General features: G+C 43.0%; 1 pseudogene; it reads right to left on the bottom strand.

Moving 5' to 3' along the window:
- Positions 1-1,001, bottom strand: part of LOC110315036 — a 10,245-nt pseudogene extending 9,244 nt beyond the window's left edge.
- Positions 1,002-8,460: the final 7,459 nt, after the last annotated feature.

The following is an 8,460-nucleotide window of genomic DNA, read 5'->3' as shown; positions in this document are numbered from 1 at the left end:
CTATCCCCTCAAGTACTTCCCTCTTCTCAGTTCTAGACCTTAAGGATGCGTTTTTCTCTATTCCTCTAGATGTCCAGTCACAAAACATATTTGCTTTTACCTGNACNGATCCTGATACCCACTTTTCTACCCAACTGACCCGGACTGTCTTGCCTCAGGGATTCCGGGATAGCTCACACCTGTTTGGACAGGCCTTGGCTTCTGACCTATTATGTCCTTCTCTGTAGCCCCTCTTTAGAAATCAACCAGACTGACACNGTGNCTCTTCTGAATTTCCTTTCTAATCGTGGTTACAGGGTCTCACCCTCTAAAGTCCAACTGTCCACTCCTCGGGTTACCTATTTGGGACTAACACTTCCCCCAACCCATAAGGCTATTACATTAGACAGAAAGAATCTGATTCAGTCTCTAACTGTTCCGTCAACAAAAGAAGAAATTTTGTCCTTTCTAGAAATAGCCAGTTTTTTGTGTTCGTGGGTCCCTTCCTCTTCCCTTCTTTTTCTCCTTCTATAAGAAGCAGCGTCAGGCCCCGCCCATGAATCTCTTTTAAAACCAGTTACCAAGCCCTTTCAAAGGCTCCAACATCTTAGGGCCCGGCCTTACATCTTCCTGACCTGACTTGTCCTTTTCCCTCTATGTAATAGAAAAGGAGGGATTTGCCCTTGGAGCCTTGGGCCACCAAATAGGACCTTCTTTTGCACCTGTGGCATACCTGTCAAAAACTAACCTTTAGATCATCTCTTCTCATAACCTGTCACAGGAGCTTCATCTTGACAGGGTAAAGCTCCTGCCCCTGCTCTTTTCAGACTGCGACCTCTCCCTAAGCGACCTCTCCTCATCTCACTTTTTGAGCTCATGTACAGTCCTAACTCCTGGCTTCTTGCTCAAGTGCTCTCCCCTTCCAGATCATTTGCTTACCCCATTACTCTCTCATCTTTGCTCTCTCCTATAGAACTTTGCTGACCGTCACCTACCTCGACCACACTCTGCTTCCTGCCCATTACCTGTTAATATTGGAGACCAAGTCCTTTTATCTCCTCCAGGTCATCAACCTTCACCTCTCTCTCCAAGGTGGCAGGGTCCTTTTAAGGTAATCCTTGTAACTCCTATAGCTGCTAAGCTCAAGGGACTCTCTCATTGGGTCCACCTGTCTCATTTGAAACCCTTCATTCCTCCACCTAAAGATGATTCCTCTTCATACACACCAACCCTGACAGGACCGTGCTCTGTTAAGCTCCGGAAGACATCAAGACCACCGGTCTTGTCTCATCCTAGAAAATGAGGCTTCACTCCAACAGCCAAACCCGACCTCGCTGGATGAGACNCCGGATTAGTTGTGGCTTTTTCATGTTTTCTCTGCTGTTCATTTCCATCAAGGGTGGTCCTTACTTCTGGAGATTCAAAGTTCGAGAAATGCCTGCCGACAACAAGCAGACTTTCCAAATAGGATCAGGAAACTGCTCCATAGCTGGGTGCCAGGAACTGATCCAGATTGCCATTATCCCTATATCTGTGGTTCCATCCACATATTATGACCTTTATACCTGTTTTCTCTTTGACCAGACAAAAGATTATTGCAGAAAATGGCCAGAGGAGTATGAGGCTGCCCATACTGGTCTTGTGAGATACACATGCTAGGGACACAGATTAATCACTTCTTCTATTGATTCTGCAAGATACTCCTCTACATTCAAGACCCATGGGATCCCAGGTGGGAAATAGGAGTTGCTGGTAAGCTTTACCAAAAAAAAATCAGCCCAGCTCCCAGTAAGTACTATTCACATCCAGAGACAATATGCCTCAATCGCCCCTTGTCTTATTAATCTTGTCTCTACATTCCTTCAGCGGCAAGTCTAACCAAGCTGTTATTCAGCTCCTGTTACAGGATTACCAGTCGCTGCCCACAAAAGAATCACTGTCCATAGGAGAACCTGATTCAGACAATTGCCATACAAACTCCGATGGTGAAGACCAGATATACCCTGAAAAGTGACTACGCCCCTAAACAGCAGGAAGTAGTTTAAGAGACACGATGCCCCTATTCCCTCTTCACCATTGGTTTCCCCTCTCTTTTTCTCCCCTTCTTTTCATAATAACAAGAAGGGAGGAATGTTAGCACCCTGGACCTGTGTTGCCAGGACAACGACCCTCAATCCCACAACTCACCTGGCTTAGTCCCCACCCTCATTGGTGTGACGTCATTCTCCATATAAATTAGGGGATCACCCCCTCCTTGCTCTCTTCTCTCCCCCCTCTTCTCTTCTCTTTCTCCTCTTTCTCTCTCCTCTTCTCTGCTCTTCTCTTCTACTCATTTCACTGCCCCACCCCACCCCATCCCTGCTTAATAAACCTCTCTCATGTGGAATCACCTTGGTGTGGTCTGCTGTTTGGTTTATCCGCCCAAAACATAAAACAGATTATATAATAATCTGAAGCAGGCCATCTCAGGAAGATCTAGTTATTAGCTTGCTAATAACTATATAACATACTATTATATGATTATCTGCTAGTTATTAGCTTGTCCCATTATGGCTCCTGACACATAAGGAAAACAGATGTATTCTGTATCACTTTTCTCCATGTGAGGTTTTGTAATCCATTTCTGCTGAAATACATATACTCCACCATCAAACACCTCCCAATTCTACTTTTTGGGTCATATATGAGCTATCAATGCCCAGCAACCTTGTCCCTCCACATCAGCAACATGCTCTCCCCTTCTACAGTTATTTTATGTTTTCTTAGGGTTACATAAGTACATTGTGTACATATCTGTGGTGTTAACTTTCATCACTCGGCGTAAAGCCACTGGAATCCACCCCAGTTGCAGCATGTGTAAATAGGTTCTACTCATGCACGAAATTGTATCTGTCAATTGTTATTGTAATCCCACAAAACCCCTCTGAACTGGAAAGTCTTGTTATGGTGACCGTGTCTCTGGTTTCTTACAGACTTGGATAATGTCACTGAGACCTGAATCATCTAAGTATATAATCAGGACTTATCCATTGCACAGGCAGAGCCAGTAGGGCACAGGCACTTCTCATTCCTTCTCTGCTTAACCATGGTTCTATAAGGCATCTCAGTAATGGATTTATGGGCCATGACTCCTCTGAAAGAATTTGTTGGAGTGTGATGCTAACTTCCAAGCACATTGGTTTCCATGTTCATGCTTTATGCAAATATTGAAAAGCTTCCCATTTCTACAATACAACTTCAACACCGTATCTCCTTTAACCTTTTCTCAGCAGTGGTATATTGGAGACTGGGTCATCCCCTGGACGACTTATTGTTATACTGTTGGACATTCTCTTCTCTTTCATGACTGGAAAGGAACAGTTTTGGAAAGCACAATCAAGTTGTTCTGGACTCAAGTGCTTGTGAAGAAATCAACACACCTTTTACTTGCTGCCTCTGAGGTTTTGGGAGTGGAAAAGAAGTTCTTGGCAGAGAATTGATACAAGCATTGGCAATTCTCAGGCATGTGAGTTCTGACTGCGCTGTGTACTCCCTTAGTGTTTGACCTAATATTTGCTTACAACATCTTGTACCATATATATATATATATATATATATATATATATATATATATATGCTTATATATGCATCATGTGCATATATATACACACATATATGTCTACATATGTCTATATACATTCATGTGTAGATATACATTCCAAGTGTTTATGTGTGTGTATGTATGTGTATATTCATCATGTTCATGCAATGCTCACTGAGGTCTGAAAAGGGCAATGGATCTCTTCATTTGGGTTAGGGTTGGCTTGGAGCTACCATGTGGGTGCTGAGAATTGAACCCAGGTCCTTTTAAAGATAGCAAGTAATTTCAACCACTGATCCATTGCTCCAGCACTGCAGTCACCAAGTTTCATACTCTGTGTTACGTTATAAAGGGATCAATGATTCAAGGAAAAGAAAAACCCCATTCCTTTGTAAAGTCTACATATCAACAGTCAACTCTCTTTTAAAAGGTGTGTTATATGTATGTTTGTGTCTATTTGTGTAGCATGTGTGCATGGTGAGTGTATATGTGAGTGGGTATGTGTATGTGGAGTATATGAGGTATATGAGTGTATGTGGTGTGTGTATGTGGGATGTATGGTGTGTGTATGGTATCTATGTATGTGAGAGTGTATACGTGTCTGGTGGTTGGGTGTGGGGTGTTGTGTTGTAGGTGGGCATGTGTTTGTGGTATGAGTGTGTGTGTTGTATGTGTTGTATATGTATGTTCTAGTGTGCAAGTATGTGTGTTTGGTGACTTTATGTGTGTGATGTGTGATATGAGTGTGTATATATTTATGTCTGGTGTGTATGTGTGTGATAGGTGTGGTGTGCTTGTATATATGTGGTGTGTGTGTGTACTTAGGTGTCCCTGGAGGAGAGAAGAGGCTATGAAATTCCCTTGGAACTATTGGTACAGGCAGTTAGATAACTTGACATGGGTACTGGGTACCAAACTCAGATCTCTGCAAAAGCAGCAAGTGCTAGGAACTGCTAAGCCAACCTCAAGACTCTGAATTTTCCTTTTAAACAAATTGATGAGTTTTAATTTTAAGTGTACAAAATATGGGATGATGTTATGTCACTATTATCCATGCGTGTCTTTGTCCTGGGTTCATGTTCACCTGATGAACCATCATCCTTTGCTGTCTTCCTCGCTCCTTCCTACTAATCTTCCCTTTCACCTGCATAGTTCATTTCATCCCCATGGGCAGCACACACAGCTAAATCTAGATTTCATATTAGAAGTCATGTAATAGTTTCTGCTCTTCCCCATTGCACTCATGGTTTCTCTTGGTGTCCAACTTTTCTATATGTGTATAATATATGTAAAATATATGATAATATAGTATATAAAGATTCCCATCCCTCCTCTCCTCCCACTCCTCCTCTCCCACAAATCCCCTGTTTCACCCTCCCCAGCCCCATCCATTCATCCTGTGTTTCTCTTTAGAAAAGGGCAGGCCTCCCATGGATATCAGCTAGCCATTACTTATGAAGTTGCAGTAAGATTAGGCACCTCCTCTTCTATTAAAGCTAGCCTAAGGCAGCCCAGCAGGAGGAAAGGATCCCAAATGCAGTCAACAGTCAGACATAGTTTCTGTTCCCACTGTTAGGAGTTCCACAAGATGACCAAAGTGCACAGTTATGCAGATGGCCCATGTTAGACCCACGCGGGCTCCTTGGTTGTCCATTCAGTCCTTGTGAGCCCCTACAAGCCCAGGTTGGTTGATTCTGTGGGTTTTCTTGCAGGGTCCTTAACCTCTCTGGCTTCTGCAATCCTTCCTGCCCCCCTTCCACCAGGTCTCCTGAGCTTTACCTAGTGTTTGGCTGTTGGTCTCTGCATCTGCTTCCATCAGTAGCTGCATGAATGTTCTCTGATGACAATTGGGCTAGACACCAATGAGTAGAGCATAACATAACTAGGAATTTCACTTTCCTTTTGCCAGTCATATTTGGTTCTATCCTAGGTCTCTGAGCTATACAGCCTCTGGGCCACAGGTTGCCAATTTTTGTTGACAAATTTTATTGTAGAAAACAAGACTCATGAATCAAACCATATGTAAATTGGGTTGAGAAGTGGAGGTTGTAAATGACCAGGAATTTGTTTTTCTTTTAAAAAATTTATTCTTTAATCTTTTTCTAAAGTCCAGACTTTATCTCACTCTCAGTCCTCTCTCTGACTGTTCCACACCCCATACCTCCACCCTGCAATCTCCAAGCAGATGTCCCCACCCTTAACCCCCTCATTCCACCAGACCTTCCCACTCCCTGTGGTCTCAAGTCTCTTGAAGGTTAGGTCCATGAGGAAAAGGACGATCAAATTGGGATCCAGCTCAAGTGAAGGCTCCAAGGCCTGACCCTATTACTGATGCTATGGTGTGCTCATAAAAAGGGGGCCTATCATGATTGCCCTCCAAAAGACCCAACAAACAGCTGAAAGAGTCAGATGCAAATATTTCCACCCAACCAATGGACAGAAGCTGGTGACCCTGTGGTTGAATTAGGGAAAAGCTGGAAGGAGCTGAGGAGTAGAGTGACCCCCTAGGAAGACCAGCAGTCTCAACTAAACTGGACCCCAGAGATCTCTCAGACACTGAACCACCAACCAGGCAACATACACCAGATGATATGAGGCCTCCAACACATACACAGCAGATGACTGCTGGGTCTGAACTCAGAGAAGATGCATCTAACTCTCAAAAGAACAGGAAAATTAAAAAAACAACAACGCTGTTTACCATACAGAGAAATTGGAATTTCAATGTCACTGTACTAAATAGGCCAATAGAAATACATTTGAAGAGGAGAGTTACATGAAAAACCACTACTCCTTTTGGCATTAGAATTGTTGCAAATAATATATAGTTTACAAAAGTGAGATTTCTGCTGACCAGCCCATAGTTCTGGCTTAGGACTAGCGCTTGGGACATTCTATGATAGTCTATATGAAATGTCTTGTGCCTAAGGTTTAGGTTCAAACCCGTTTGATTATTCCTGGTCCCCAGTGTGAAACTATCAAGGTACTGAGAGGTCTAAAAACTTAGGAATGAAAAAATTTTCTATTTCCCAGGAAGCAAACTGGACTCTTCAGAGAAAGCCACAGACAATGGGTCTTTAGTCAATGGTGGCCCTGAACTAGAGGGGTTAGTAGCTCTAGAGCTGAGGCAGTTCCCAGGACACTTGGAGAGAGGAGATAAAAGGGCCAGAGCTGAGCTAATCTCTGAAAGTCTCCACGGTCTCACCAAAAATAATGAAACTAGCATAGCAACCAATCAAAACTCTACTAATGGCACTGCTTTGCCACCAACCAATCCTATTAGAGGTCACACTTATGGAAAATTGCCCTAGCTGCGTGTGCATTAAAAAGGGCACTGTGAGCCCCTCAGGTCAGAGCCATTTTGACGAATGCACATACTGGTAGTCTCTGCAGAATAAATACCTTTTGCCTTTGCACACTATTTGAGTCGGGGATCTTCCTTCAGTGATTCTTGAACCTTAACAGTACATGTAAAACCAATGTGTTGGTGTGATCAGGTTGTGAGGTCGGGATACACTTTGTGACAGCTTTCATTAAGGAGGTTGTGCTTGGACCCGAAGCAGGTGCCAGGCTTGTAGCTTGAACAAAAGCCATCAGACTTTCCTACACTAAAATGGAAGAAATGCTTAGAAGAAAGCCCATGTCTTCAATAGGACATGGTTAAAACTTATCAACCACACATACCATAACAGGCACTATTCGAGACATGTGCCACGATGGTGTGTTCATTGAATACTACCGCTTTGCCATTTGGGGAGAAGAATAAGTCACAAGGCAAGATAGAACATGCTAAGTTCCCTAAGCAATGAAAGGCTGGGCCTTAAACAACCCTTATGCTTTAGTTTGATTTTCTCTTGTGATAAGATACTGACCAAAACAACCGAGGAGAGGAAAGGAAAGGAAAGGATTTATTTGGTTGACAGGTTACAGTGTCATCGAGGGAAGCCAGGGCAGGAGGCTTTGACTAAGACTGAAGAAGAGATTACAGTGCTGCTTACTGATCTGCACCACCTGGCTTAATCATCTACTTTTGTTAAACATCACAAGCCCACCTGCCTATGGACATAGTCCTGCTAAGATCAGGCTAGGCCTTCTTACATTAATCATTAATCAAGAAAATGCCCCACACACTTGTCCACGAGCGTGCGATTGAGGCATCTTCCCAATTGATGTTTCCTCTCCTAGGAGTGTAAGATTGACAACTAAACTTTGACAGCCCCCTACAGACTCACTTGTTCATTTACCCATAGAGAAATAGACAGGGAAGGAAGAGAGAGAGAGAGAGAGCTAAGGAATCTAAGAAGCAGAGTAAAAGGGGATCACCCTCTGTAGATCCTCATAGGACATTAGTGGGAAGTTTTCTGTGTCTTTCCTAGGTTACCCATCCAAGGATATGATCAAAGATCCATAAGCAACTGCAGTGATTGCAGAGGAAAAGAAAAAGACTATTGAACTTTATATCTCATAAATATTTATTAGTATTCCAAATTGGAAAATGGTATTCACTTTGTGGAAGGTGAGGAATGTCAAGTTTCTACCTCTAGAGGCCTATTAATACAATTATGACATTGGTCATTAAATCTCACCTGTGATTTAATTAAAGGAAAGGACTATACTGGCTTACTACATTTCAAGAACATTTTAAACCTTATTTCATGTGTATGAGTTCATAAAATGTTATGTTTGTTGGTGGATGTGTTTGCCACATGCCTGCAGTGTTCACGGAGACCTGAAGAGGGCATGACCTCTCTTAGAACTAGAATAACAGATGGTTGTAAGCCATGATGTGGGTGGTGGGGACTGAATCTTGGTCCTCTGAAAAAGCAGACACTGCACTTCACCGTGTAACCACCTCTCCAGGCCTGCCTCTGGGAGACCTAACTGGAAAAGGGTTTAAAGAG

The sequence above is a fragment of the Mus pahari genome, unplaced genomic scaffold (assembly GCF_900095145.1).
Source record: "Mus pahari unplaced genomic scaffold, PAHARI_EIJ_v1.1 scaffold_6396_1, whole genome shotgun sequence".
Taxonomy (NCBI): Eukaryota; Metazoa; Chordata; class Mammalia; order Rodentia; family Muridae; genus Mus; species Mus pahari.
This window is presented reverse-complemented; position numbering and strand designations above follow the sequence as displayed.